Consider the following 15,324-nt stretch of genomic DNA (forward strand, 5'->3'; position numbering starts at 1 on the left):
AGCCGTAAATCAGTCCGGATCGTCTTTATCATTTAATCTTCGAAAGCCTGGGCACATAGCCATGTTTTCAGGGCTTTTCTAAAACTCAAAAGGGTTGGGGCTTGCCGTATTTCTCTGGGGAGGGTGTTCCACAGCCGGGGAGCCACCACCGAGAAGGCCCTGTCCCTCGTCCCCACCAGCCGTGCCTGTGAGGCAGGTGGGACCGAGAGCAGGGCCTCACCAGATGACCTTAAGGATCTTCCTGGCTCATAGGAGGAGATACGTTCAGACAAGTAGATTGGGCCAGAACCGTTTAGAGCTTTATAGGTCAAAACCAGCACTTTGAATTGGGCTCGGTAGCATATCGGCAGCCAGTGGAGCTGGCTAAGTAGGGAGGTGGTACGCTCCCTATAAGCCGCCCCAGTTATTAATCTGGCTGCCGCCCTTTGTACTAATTGGAGCTTCTGGGCCGTCTTCAAAGGCAACCCCACGTAGAGAGCGTTGCAGTAGTCCAAACGAATAAATAAATAAATAAATAAAGGAACAGTGTGTATTCACAAAGTGATGTCCTTTATCACACACAAAACACATGCTTCTTTCTTGAGAAAAAAAGAAATCTTCCAAGATACTGAAGAGCTACTTGATCAATGCAACAGATTATCTTAATGATGTTGATTGTAGTCTGTCCATCTCAAAACATAGATATGTTTTTATAGCCTTTCGCTGTATCAGATAGGATTATCTAAAGGCATGAGAGAGAGAAATTAGGAGGCCAAAATTGCTGCCAGTGATCTGATTTTCACACCTCCAGTACTGCAAGGTTGCCATTACTGTTTAATATTAATGACAATCATGAAGAATACTGTCACATCATATGTTCTTTTGAAGACACTGAAACTATCTGTTGGAGTTTAAATGCTATATCCTACAGTGTGCATGAAAATCTTGTAAAACTTGAAAAACTACAACTTCCACATTTCTGTAGTAATCTGTAGCCATAACAAAGTAGTGCCAGCTGCATTGTTCTTACCATATAGATCAGACCTGTATAATATACAGCCCACAGTCCAGATGCGACCCACAAAGGCCTTCTGTTGGGGCCCACGGGCAAGCTCACACCTCCCTCCAACCTTGCCCTTTTTTCCATTGCAAAATCAGGAATTAAAGCCTATAATTAATTTTTTCTTGCAGGTTCATACTCAGTAGACAAAATTGTCCAGCATTTTAAATGGCTATGTCTATTTGTTGAATAATTTCTTAGGAGAGCTGAAACATAGTGAAACTTCCTTTAGCTTCTGCCACAATTATTGATAGTGCACATAAAATATGAAAAATGCTCTATGGATTGCTGAAAATTAATTTCCATTGTTTCTTGTAAACCCCATTTCTAAAAGTAGGTTTGATTTTCAAGTGCAATATTTGACATGGAAAATTGTCAGAAAGATTTTTATTATTGTTGTGAAGTAGAAATTTAGAAGAATTTTCTGGTTTCCCAGGTATAAGAAAAGTTCCAAATTCTCCATGAACATCTCTTGTTTAGTCCTCAGGGCAAGTATCATAAATGTTCAGGTTTCTTTGAATCTGTGCTCTAGAAGTCTGTATATCGTCCAGCATTGCATTGAAATTGATTGTTACTTAGAACCTCTTCATACAGGGTACATTTTGGTGGCAACTCCAGTTCTGCAGCAGATTTGTCACAGAGCCCACCAGCTCCCATCACACACCAGAGAAGTACTTCCAGGATGGCTCTGTGGCAAAACTGCTGCTGAACAAGAGTCATCACCAAATAAAGCTGGCAGTGGCAACATGGGAGGCCTCCCATGCTTGCATTGCTCTCAATGGGACAAGCCGGTCGGCAGACACTTTCCCCATGTGATAACACGGGGAGGGGGAGGCAGGACAGTATGGGGCATGGAACAAAAGGTTCCCATGCCTCTGGGCATGTGATGCCAGAATCACCACGAAGAGGTTTTTAGAAATTTGCTTGGTTGTTGCTGGGTCACTTCAAGTAATTATTATTATTATTTATGGCAAAACTACAATGACCCCCCCCCCCCATTTTCTCTGAAGCTGAAAAAATGCAGTTTGTACAGTGTCACCCACTGACTTTTCATAGGTTTAGCAAGGATTCAAACATTGTCTCCAGAGTCATGGTTTGACATCCAAACCACTACACCACATGGGCTCTCTGAACCTACATTAAAGTCCTGCAGATCCTACCAGAAGAAACATCAGTGTTTCTCAATGCCTTATAGTACCTTGTTTTTCCCTTCACACCAATTGCCCATCCTTTGTATATTCGCCTTTTATGATTTCTATTGCTATATACCTTCAAGATATTTCTTGGCCATACAGGGGATTGAAATCCCACCATTTTGGCTGGGGGGTGGCCAAGGGGGAAAGGGGAGGGAAATCCCTTCTCCAAAGTTTTTTAATTTCATTTTCCAGCCCTACGAAGGGAAGCCAAGTCTTGTGACTCTTATGGAAGCTTTTGTTTTGTTTTAAGGGCTAAACAGGACCTTTGCAGATATGTTTTAAACCTGGATAATCAGGTTTATTACAGGTTGGAATGGATTATCCCAAAATGTCATCTGGATACCTCAGGGTAACCCCTTTCTTATTCCACATTATGTGGTTGTTTAGATGGGGCCTCAGATTGTCTTGTGAGAAGCAGAGGCATCAAAAGTTATAGAGAGATTTCAAAGAGGGAGCGTTTGTCTGCATACCTGCCCATCTTATTCTGCTTTCCCTGATCTATGTCCTTTCTGCTTCCCACCTTCCTGCAGATGTCACTTTCCCCTTCTTCCCAAAAATTATTTAGTCTTTAATGACCTTTTGGGAAGGGAGCAAATCAGAGATTTACCTTTCAGGATGGTTCACACTCACAAATGAGAATCAGCTTTTATGGACTTTTGCATCAAAAGAATAGGAATTCTTCTTTTGTCTGAAAGAAAAGGAGATCCTTTTCTTTCAAAGATTGATGTCCTAAAACGATAAATGTATGTTTTCTTTTAAAAACTTTACAAGGGTATCCTGTGTATTTCTATCTTATTTCATATCATAACCTTATATCTTGCACTGGCCATGCTGCACTGTGCTTTTGATATAGATACCAAATTTCCTACATAAAGAATAAAAGCAAGAGTGATTTTTATTTATGTGAGCTTGCATCTGCCTTCTGTAGTAGTATAACCCAAATGTAGTGGTTCATCATCTTAATAAGATCTAGATAATTGTCCTCATGTCTTTAGAAATAATGTCAGGCAGGATATGGGGCCCAATATTGAGAAAGATGAACTCTGTACCACTGGGTTTCATAGGAAAGACACAATAGCAGTTCTAATATATTGAACAGAAGAAAGTTGAGTCTGTCTAGTTACCTCATTTATCTCATTCATTCAGCTACTTTAGAAAAAGGCTGCTTCCAACTTTTATTCCAGAGCCATTAACTGTAGCACTCTAAGCGAGCAAGGAAGAACATTTCATGAAAAAAGAAATCTACAAAACCAAACTGAACACAATATCGAGGTGAAGGGATCAACACTGTTGGGCATCTTTCCAGTACCTGCTTCAGACATCGCTTTTTGCTGGAGGCTTTAAAGAAATCTGCTATGTCCCCAGTGACAGAGGCATGTCTAGCTGCCATTACAGATGAAGAAAAACAGCCTCAAAACAAGATTAAATTTTATCTCCTCCAACTTGTCTACCACATTTCACCTTTCTATTTAATCTTTCACCAGAAAGCCTTTTCAGACAAAAATCTCATAATGTATATTATTTTTAATATCTGCCTGCTGCTCCTGATTTAGTTTCCATCCTTTTTCCCCCATTGGCAAAATGGCATCCATTTTAAAAAGTCATTTTTCAGAGATTTGGAAATTTAAATGCATTGCAAATACCCCTACAAGTATCTCCCTGTTTACAATATTTTTATTACTATTCTTTGCTTGTTTATCAATCCCCCCTCGGAAAATATCTGCCCTTCAAGAGAGGTTACTGTCTATCAGTGAGGGGAAGTGATGCTTTGGTTAATGTCAATTGAGCGATGTTGACAGAGCCAAAAGCAGGATCTGTAGTAAAAAGAATTTATAGTCATAGCAGGTTGGTCCAGTAATGGGTTCTACTTTGGTAATTAATTCTTGTGCCTTCAGAAAAAGACAGGTGATTGAGTGGCTCTCTGAGGAAGATGGAAAAAGCATGCAATGCTATTGTGCTCTTCCAGAATGTGTGGTAGGAAAGTAGGTGATGCATAAAAACGGAGAGAGTCATTTGTTCTGAGCAATCAGAATTGCAGAAGTTGGGATGTTACTTTTAAAAAGTCATTAGTTACAGGTAGAATTTCACATCTTCTATACAGTAAATTGTTATTGCAGTTGTAGCCAAGATCCTGTGCTATCAGATGTAACTACAATGATGGAGTCAGAATTATGGAGTCGTGGTTATGTCTGACAGTGCTGTCCCACCCACCTGATCTATAATTAAATTGTGGCAGCACCTCAGCCAAAGGTTTTCTGAGGTACTGCAGATTCCTTCTGAATGCAAGGAAATTATGTCTACAGCACTCTTCAGGTTGTGGAACACATCTAGATCAAGGAGTTGGAGCAACCTCCAAAAATCCTTCTGAAGACAACCTGTGTCCAGTAGAACACTGCAAGTATAGAGGTGTGCACAATTTCATTTGGCAATACAAGAGTTGGGGAAATTCGACAATCCAGATGCCTGACCACTGGATAGGGGCCAACCAAAGGCTCAGCTGATACAGATTGCTAGCAGCTGGAACTTTCAACTAATGAGGGCTAATGGGGCTGAGCAGCACTCTACCTGAGTTCATGATGTGTGGCAGCCATGCAAATCAAGCAACAAAGGAGATGGGGCTGAGAGGGACTCTACCTGAGGTGGAGGCCGTGGCGTGTGGGTAGCATTGCAAATCAGGTAAGAGTAGGTGCCTGCTGGTGGTGGCTCCTCCTCTTCTTTCTTTCCCAGCAGCCTCTTCCATTCCTTCCTAAAGCCCCTCCACCCGGCAGAGTGCCCGCTTGAGGCAAATAAGGTTGGAGAGAGAGAAAGGCTACCCTAGGCCTCTACTCCAGAGAGGGCTCCACTGGGAATTTGCTTGCTTGCAGCACTGTGGATGGTGCAGGCACTGAAGGAGCCTCTGCACTCCCTCTCGAGGCATGATGGAAGTTGGCTTCTCTCTCTCTCTCTCTCTGTTCCTCACATTTCTTTCTCAGCCAATCAGAGTCCTGGTTGACTGTGTCTATGCTCATACCCTCTTGTGGCATGCACTGGTTAGGACTTCAATTTCCAGAATGTGCTCTTGTGGTTTCTTGTGTTATGGTAAAAACTTTATGAAATTCCCAAAAAATTGGTGGATCTGCGAAACGTTCTGAACTTGTCAGGCTTTATAGTCGTAAATGTGCTCTGCAAGTGAGGCATGTTTTATGCAGATAGGCCTTAAAATGACAGAGAAACAAGCCAATGGAGCAAATCTTACTGGAATGAAAATGGCACTCCCCTCCCAATTTTGGGCATTTCCCAGTAAACTGAATGGGGGGGGGGGTCTGAAAATGGGACCAAAATTGTACTTTTTTTTCCAAGTCACAAACCCCTATTCTCCAGTGTCTCAAGCTGCAGCATCCCAGAAACCTTAGCACTCAGGTGCTGCCATCCTGAAAGATTGCTTTGGTCGCTCATTATGATAAATGTGAATCCCCAGCAGTTATGAAGTCATAAATCCAGTATACAATATTTAACGATTAAGCAGGATGCCAGCCACAGTTTTGAAGAGGTACTCTTTCACTCCCTTGTTTCTCAAAATGAACAAGAATTGTGTGTGTATGAGTACTATAAGTTGGTAGCCTGGTATGATACATATCACATAGCTTCCATAGCCATAAAAGTAACTATAAAGTTATAGCTACACTGCAAAAAGACTGGTTTTATCCATCATTATACCACTAAGAATAATACAGTAATACTCTAGATCTTGAAAAAATAATACATTATAACTGCTTAATAATTTATGACAAGTTGCTGCCACGCTCTATTGAATCATATTGTACATATTGCTGAGTTTCCATTAGAGATCAATTATCCATTTTATTTCAGAAGTAGGCAGTTCAAAACACCACTTCCTTTTTAATAGTTCCCCTTGCTTTTAGTAGTATGTTTGATAGTGGCTATAATATGATATGCAGGTAACATCCTTCCCTACTCCCTTGGTTCTAATTTCTATGTACACTTTTCCCAGGTTCTCTTTTATAAGGACTAATAGTCGAACTCAGGAGCCACGGGGAAGCCAGGAGCAAGCATTGTCATCGTCAGGAGCCAAAACCGGATTCAGAAGCCAAAGGGAAGCCAGGAGCGAGCGTTGTCGTCATCAGGAGCCAAAACCGGATCCAGAAGCCAAAGGGAAGCCAGGAACGAGTGTTGTCATCGTCAGGAGCCAAAACCGGATTCAGAAGCCAAAGGGAAGCCAGGAATGCCAAACCAGGATTCAGGAACACGACGCTGTACAGCCAGGACCCAAGGAGAACAGGCAGTGACAAAGAAATGTCCCAAAACGACACCTTGCCTTCTGCAAGGGACCTTCACTTCCAACTCCACTTTTAACTTACACCTCGGAGTCCGATGATGATGAGGCCTCCGCCTTGTCATCATTATCTACAGCTGATCTTGATCTCATATGTGAACCTCGCCCATCAGCCCTCCAATCAATCTTTGTTCAAGACTTAGATCTCCCCATGTCCCTGGTGTACCAGTAGTTTGCCAGTCTTCTGATGCACACTCAGAAACTTGTTCCGCACACACATTTACTTGAGTCCAATCTGCAGTATCTTCCATCCCATTCCCAGACCCATCATCCCCAGAAAAACCTTCAAACGTTTCATCTTCCATGGGAGCAGTAAGTATTTCCCGGATCTTCTTCCTTTCCCTTTCCTCATCTCACTCTTGCTCCTGAGTTGACCTCTTAGTTCCTCTACTTTCTGTTAACCCATCATCTTCCAGCATTGATTCCTCTTGACTAGAGATTCCTTCAAACGTTTCATCCTCAGAAAGAGCCATAAGTATTTCCCAAACCCGCTTTACTTGCTGTTCCTCATCAAACACCTGCTCACCATTATCCCCTTTCCTCCTACTAGCAGTTTTACCAGTAGCACCAGAACTGCCCCTTGGTCCAACTACAACAGACTCCCTACAAGTATGGATAACTGAAGGCTGTCTATTGTCAGAGGTTTTATCACTTAACTTTTCACTAGCATTATTTTAGCTGATTTTTGAAAAGTTCAGAGTATTTGTACTCTGGGCAAAAAAACAACTTGGTGGATCCCTGTGTGATTCCCAGGCCTGGTTTTATGGGCCTTGACATCTCCATATTCCCTAGATTTCAAAACTAAGATTTCCAGCCACTTTTTAAAAAAAATCCCTTCTGTTTTGGCAATCCATGTGGCCTCTTAGGAACTCATGCACACTTAACTTATATTATTTCACTAATCCAGGTGAAATCACTATTTGGATCTAGAAATGTCCATGATTCCCTGTGATAAGGATGCAGGCCAAATAAAATATTTTTTCTCTCCTGTCTGCAGCAGGGAACACATATTTCCCAGGAGAATACTTTTTCTATGGATTCTATGGAAAAACACATGTAAAATAAGAAAAGGTTGGAAAAAGGAGAGTGTGCACTATCCATCCTCACAACAGATCAAACCCTGAGCTTTCAAAACATAGAAATATGGCCTGAAATTGCATGCTGATTGTTGTTGGTGGTCATTCTGTTAGTGGTGGTTATTTCCTATTGAGATTTCAGTTGACACTTTTTCTATTCTTGAAGCTTTCCCATCTCAAATCTCCAATGGCTGCTAGTCTGCAATTATGAGATTGTTTTGAATTTTGATTTTTCAGAAAATTTGAGATCACAAGGAAGCCTGGAAATCTCATAAGATGTTCTTCTATCTCAAGACTAGAGAATGTCTTGCCTCATATATTCCCAGGAAATCATTTGCTGGATCACAAACAAAAAGGCTGCTATTAGATTATTTTTCCTGGAGGTGGCTTTAATCACACAGATATTTGTTTATCCCTCAAATAATGGTCTATACTCATAGAAGTCTGCAGTTCTTTTCTTTTTTTCCGCATGAGTCCCCCACCTAGTGGGGAGAAAGCTTTTTTGACTGTGGAAAAATAATGTTGATTTTTTTTTTCATCTTTCATCTATCCAGCAGTGCTAAGACTTCAGGGTTCACCAAATTTAATAAACTGGATCTGAAGACTTCTGATACCTATTGCAAGCTAAAACCTTCAACATGGTACAAGGAGTTATATGCATTGCATACAAAATGCAAGGACATTTGGACACAACTTGTTATTTGACTACTCATTCCTGCTGGTGGAAAAGGCAAAAGAGGGGGATAAGAATACCAGAACAACTGGACATGAAGATGGTGTCATCAGGAAAAGTTAATAAAGGAGATCTGTCAAGATATGGGCTGCATTTCATAGCAGTTGGTAAGAATCTATTTGCCAACAATCTTGCAAAACAGATCAGGAGCTTTCAACTGGAGCGGAAACAGTATTTCTGATTATAGAAGACCACTTAAGTAAGTACTGGGGGCATAAATATTGAGGATATAAGGCTAACTGAGGTGAAAGTACAAGAACCCAACAATTGGAGGGGGGAGGGAATCAGACAAAGAGAATGACCTTATGATATAAACAAAATGAACTTGAACTATTTCTCCAATAATAAGACTTCCTGAATAATAAGTAGCTTACTACATATTAAAAATGATAGTTTAAAAACAAATGTAAAAACATTGACAAAAATTAATTAATGTTACTTAAAAGGAAAACAATATAAGAGGATGCCACAATTAATAATACATATACCTTGGACATTAAGAAAGCTAATTTCAGTATGCTTAGATGAACACTAAGGACCTCTTCACATGGCCCTTTCAGGCTGTGTGTCATGATCTCCGATCTTTGACATCTCCGGACACAGACCAAGCACTGACAAAGAACAGATGCCAGCCATAAAACGGGCCAGTCATAAAACCTCAATTACCCTCTGGTATATGTGAGCCCCTATATAAATGGGCTACAGAGAAGATTCTGGTATTCTGTACAATAAAAATCTGTTGGAATCTGCTTTCTTCTTGGGGAAGACTTACCCACAGCACAAATGGAAGAAGAGAACCTAACAATTTGTACAGAATCATTTACTCTCTCTAGCTCCTGCCTACAGCACCATGGAGGGAGGAGAGAACCAACTCAAATATTCCCGGGGAAGAAGAAGCAAGCTCTGATGGAGGAGAGAGGGGAGAATCCCACACCCCCTTGGACGAAACATGCTCTGACGGAGGAGAGAGGGAAGAATCCCCCACCCCCTTGGACACAGCCACCCCCACCCCCCAACTATGGCCACACAATGGAGAGTGATACCAGCTGGGTCGGAGTTGCCACACAGAGCTGAGCCGGCAACCGTCTAGGAGCATGGTAACCCCCACCCGACATGCAGTCAAGAAATGCAGGAGATAAGGCAAGAATTGACACAACTGAGAGAAATGCTCCATTCCCTGATCATGGCACAACAGGGCAGCCCCAGGGGGCAGGACGCCAGCTCCGGTTTTCCAGCGGCTGCTCCTTCTCCTCAGGTAATCTCCCCCGGCCTTTCCGTGGCAGCCCCTTCTCCCTATAGAAAAAGGAGTGAGGGAGAGGGGGGGCAGGGGAGCGGGCACTATAGAGAGGAGAGGAAGATGCGAGTGACCTTTGATGGGAAACCCAGAGAAATTGCCTTTCTTTTTGGCGAGAGTGGCCGCCTTCATGAGCAAGTGGGAAGGCTCTTTCTCAAACGAAATAGACAAGGTGCAACAAGTGGCTGACCACCTCGAAGGAGCAGCCTCTGAATGGCTCCTGGCGCTGTACGACGTGGGGGCACCGGAGCTCAACAACTTGGATGCCTTCATGGGGGCACTAAGATCCCGCTATGAGGACCGCCTGCGGAAGCAAAAAGCCAGGGCGAAACTGTTGAGCCTGAAGCAAGGTGCCCGTTCCATCCAGGACTTTGCCTTGGAATTCAGAAGACTGTCATCACTGCTCCCTGAGTGGAACGAAGCCTTCAGGATCCAAGTGTTCATGGAGGGCTTGAGGTCAGACCTGGTGGAATGGGTCCTGGCCAGGAAAAGCCCAGACACCCTGGAGTGGACGTGGAGAAAACCTAACACTGTACCATTTCACCACAGTTGAAAGCAAGGGAAGATACATAGGAGGTTTGTTATGCCCTGCATGCCTTTCATCCTTCTCCCATCATACAGTGGGGATGGGACATCAGATGGAAGAAAGGACAGCAACGTGTGGCAAAACATGTTGTCTTGATGCCCTTTCCCCCATCCTATGGGGAAAAGGGGAGAAAAGTGCAAGTAGCTCCATTGGCGCTACCAAAAACACACTTTCCTCCCCATTGTGGTGGAGGAAATATCTTTTGGCACTGAGAGGAATGTGGGTGGGGTCTGCCATGTGTCGTGTGCGATAAAGGTGTGTAAGCTCATGTGTTTTGGGGCCTGTCTGGATGGGCCAAGAAATGCGCCAGCGAAATGGAGAAGGATGAATGTAGATTATTTATTTATTTATTTATTTATTTAAAAAAACAGGCTAAAGACGATCTGAGCAAGTTGAAACCAATACCAGGAAAATTCTAGACCAGACCATTAAAAGTGGGACAAAAAATCACAGTATTTGACAGCAAGTCCAAACACTGAATTATCAGCCCTGGTAAATGCTCCCCTGCTATTCTTAGACATTTGTTTATAGTGGCTTTTAGAAATCTGCAAGATGGACAGAGGAGAACTGGCAAAAGTGGGGCAAAAATCGCAGTATTTGACAGCAAGTCTAAACACTGAATTATCAGCCCTGGTAAATGCTCCCCTGCTATTCTTAGGCATTTGTTTATAGTGGCTTTTAGAAATCTGCAAGATGGACAGAGGACAACTGGCAATTTTTTTAAAAAAATTGACTCTTTAAGATGTGCAGGACCTCATAAGTGCTGATATGGATATCTGAATGTGCACACAAGCAGATTTCTTCTCATTATCTTTCCTTACCCTCCTTACCTTTATGTTTTCCCTAGTAAACTCTGTTTCCCTTAGGGATCATATGCCTCCCATGCCAGAGCCCACTATATAGATTCAAGCTCTGTTTAATTGTCCATATGTTCGTAAAAATTCTCCTACCGTAATTATTTCGTATTGTTCCCATTTTTTTACACGAGTATTGAAACGTTTTCCCTGGGCGCAACTGGCAATGTAATACGGTCCATCGTTGGCCCATTCTGTAATTGTGTCTTAAAATTTTCGTTAATTTTTACCCTCCAAATTTTTTAAAAATATTTTTTAAATATTATTATTATTATTATTATTATTTTTGTTTCTGCAATCTAACATGAACGGGAGCCTAGCGCAGCCTAACATGGCTCCCGCTCCCTGCCAATCAGAGTCTTCCACGATGGCTAAAAAAGGTGGGGGCTAGCGTCCTCCGCGTCCACGTGTAGAATCACTATAAAAATCGCCTCCGCACGGAGCCAAGCCATTCTGGGTTGGGATACCGAGGAGAGAGGGTGGTTCATGTGCGCCGTGAAGCTGAGAGGGCAAAGTGACTGGGGGTAGAGGGTTGTTGCTGCTTAGATATTGTGTTGGGGGGAAATTGGCTTGGGGCAGAGTCCTTGCTGTGGATGTTGGGAATTTTTTTTTCCAAAGGAGTCTGCGTCCCTCCCTGCTAGTGCTGAGCTTTGGGTTGGTTCCTTCTCCTGAGGTAGACCTTTTGCCTTTCTATTTTTCCTTTTTCGGAATAAAGCAATCACCCCATAAGCCTTTCCTTCCAAGCCTTAAAAGGAGGGAGCTTGAAAATTATAGTTTTCTAAGCACGTCTGCGTCCCTATAAGCGCTGAGCTTCCCTCACGCTCCATTTCTATTCCCAAGCCTTGGGCTGAGATTTATTTCTGCAATCACAAAGTCAGACATTGATTTGATTCAATAGAGGGTCCACAGCAATTTATAGTTTCCAAAGGACGTTGCCAATCCTGTCAAGGCATTGCTTGGCATGTGCTGCATTTCTAATCCAAAGTCCTCAGCCAGAGTTTCATTTTTGCAATCACAAGGTCAGTCAGTGGCACCATTGATCAAAAGGTTCAAAGGCAATTTATAGTTTCCAAAGGACGTTGCCAATCCTGTCAAGGCATTGCTTGGCATGTGCTGCATTTCTAATCCAAAGTCCTCAGCCAGAGTTTCATTTTTGCAATCACAAGGTCAGCCAGTGGCACCATTGATCAAAAGGTTCAAAGGCAATTTATAGTTTCCAAAGGACGTTGCCAATCCTGTCAAGGCATTGCTTGGCGTGTGCTGCATTTCTAATCCAAAGTCTACACAAGTAGAAGAGGGACTTTTACAGTGATAAGAACCCAATTGAACAGGAAATAAGACTTTCAAACCAGGAACAGGTTTCTTCAAATATTGAAAAATAGTGTATTATAAAAAGTTATGAAAATTCGCCAAAAATCATAGGAGACAGGAAACATTCTGCAATTTGTTGAGCAAAGAGTGTGGAATGTGTTCTCCCACTGTACCAAAATTTGATGAGAATAGCTCAAGAAATGAGGGTGGGAGACCCCCAGAAAAGTCCCCCCCCCCGGTTTCCTGTTTTTTGGCAATTGCGCATGCGCGTACGCCATTTTAGAAACATTTTAGAAACATTACGAATTTTTGGAAATATCCGAAAATTTTGGGTGAAACATTTAGAAATAATTTCTACATCGAAGAGCCGGCACCCCCTACTTTAGAGACGAGAATTGAAACATTTTTTCCATCGATCGGACAAGCCTATTAATTACATAAACATCAGAACAAATGAATGCTTGCAGAGAGTTCTCATGGGAATTACTTTCCAATTGTGCTTCTTTTTAAAAAAAAATATTGAGTGATTTAATGACATACAAAATGTAAAAAGAAAACTAGAAATAATCAAGTACACATAATACAGGTATCCTATTCCTCCAAACAAGTACATTGCCACATTCTCTTGTATGTACCACTTCCTCATAATATATTGTAATACAGAAATATGTATGTCTTGACTTCTATAATATATTCATCCTCTAATTCTATTGCATACTTGTTATATTTACCTCTATCTACCTTCCCCTTATTCCCTTCACCCAGTGCCTACCCTTCACCCCAGACCAGCCGATTACAATTCTTATTTCCAAAATTCCATTGTTTCTATTACAGGTTTGTTCCCCTTACCTTCTAAATATACGAATTCTATAAATTTTCCCCATATCTTCCAAAAATCATCCTTTTTCAATAACCCTCTTTTAATCTTGATATTACATGTCAATTTATCATTTATTGCAATATTCCAGATGTCCCTATACCATTCCTCTAGTTGGTACTCCCCCCCCTTCTTTCCATTTTTTTGGCTATTAACAACCTTGCAGCTGTTACCAGATTGGCAATTAATTCATGTAGCTCTTTTGATATTTCATTATTATCAATAAACAACAGCAGTGCTACTTCAGGCGTTCCTGATATTTCTGTTTTGGTGATTTCCCAAATTTTTTAACATATTTACAAGACCACCACATGTGTATGTATGTTCCAATTTCTTGGCAGCCCTCCAGCACTGCTTAGAATATTTCTTACCAATCTGATTTAATCTAATTCGTGTGAGTACCATCTCCACACCGCTTTGTAATAATTCTCTTTTATTCTTATAGACATGTTTTTTAATATATGCATATTCCACATTCCTTTCCAAATTTTTATTACAGTCTAACTCCCACATTTCTTTAAGATGATCCCGATCCTGTACTTCTTCCAACAACAATTTGTAAATATTGCCTGTTATACCTTTTGTTCTTTCCTTCTCTTCCTTGCACCCCCTTTGACTAATCATCTTTTCAAATGTTGTAAGTTCTCTATCTATCTCAATTATGTTCTTACTTCTCTTTTCTTGAGCTGCTTTAGCCAGCATCTTAGAGTTCCGATTGCTATACTCAAAGTATTCCCTTTTCATATATAATAGACCCCTCTGCGCTTTTTTCCAAATTGTGTTCATCTAGTTCTTTCCTTTTAGCCATTGCTTTACAATAACTTTGTTTATCCTTGTCTTTTATATATCTCCTTTCTAGTTCCTCGATTTCTAATTTTAATTTCCTTCTCTCTGCTCTTTGCCTTCTTCTGAGATTACATGCTTCTTTTATGCAAAGGCCTGTCAATACTGCTTTCATTGTGTCCCACACCGTTCCAAAAGGGCATTGATTATTGTCATTAATTTCCCAAATTTCTCCGAGTTCTTTGGCTATTTTTTCCACTATCTTATTATTCTCTAATATCACATTTCCTACTTTCCAGTTCTTAAATGTTTTGTAATCCTTCTTTATTTGGAAATCCAAGCTTATTAATGCATGGTCCAAACATTTTATTATCCCTATTCTGGCATCTATTATCTTGGGTAGCACCTTTTGTAAAACAAAGAAATAGTCAATCCTAGAGAAATTTTGATGGGCAGTAGAGTGAAACGTAAATCTTTTCTAATTTCCATTTAGCATTCTCCAAACATCAACCAACCTTTTATCCCTTATTATTTTACTTAGAATTGTTTTGTTTTGCGCTTTTCCTTTCCCCTTCTTTGTGTGGTGGGATTTATCCATTTCCTCATCCATTTTTCCATTAAAATCCCACCTAAAATCAAATACCCTTTTTGTATTTCCTCTATTTCCTTAAAAATTATTTCATAAAATTCTACTTGATTGGTATTTAGAGCGTATACATTTGCTAAAGTAAAATCCTCACCACCCATTTTCCCTTGTATATAATATATCTTCCTAGTTCATCTATCTTTGTTTCTTCTATATTGAAACCACATTGATTTTGAATTATAATTGCCACACCCTTCGTTTTAGATGTTTCATATGATTTTACATATGTTACAGATCACCGCATCTTAAGCTCGTTCACCCCCTGTCTTTATTGGTGAGTCTCTTGTAAAAATATGAAATGTGCTTTAGCTTTAGAAATCAAATCCACAATGGTTTTCCTTTTAAAGATCGAACCAGACCTTTACAGTTCAAAGATACAACCGTACATCAGCATTTCCTAACCTGGGGGTTGGGACCCCTAGGAGGGGTCATGAGGGGATGTCAGAAGGGTCACCAAAGACTGTCAGAAAACACATATTAATTCACAGGGCTCTCTGGAGGTTGGTGAGCTACATATCCCCTAAATCACTGTCAATTCCTCCCAAATACCTCCAGTATTTTCTGTTGGTAATGGGGTTCTGTGTGGGAAGTCTGGC

The sequence above is a fragment of the Anolis carolinensis genome, chromosome 3 (genome assembly GCF_035594765.1).
Source record: "Anolis carolinensis isolate JA03-04 chromosome 3, rAnoCar3.1.pri, whole genome shotgun sequence".
Lineage (NCBI taxonomy): Eukaryota > Metazoa > Chordata > Lepidosauria > Squamata > Dactyloidae > Anolis > Anolis carolinensis.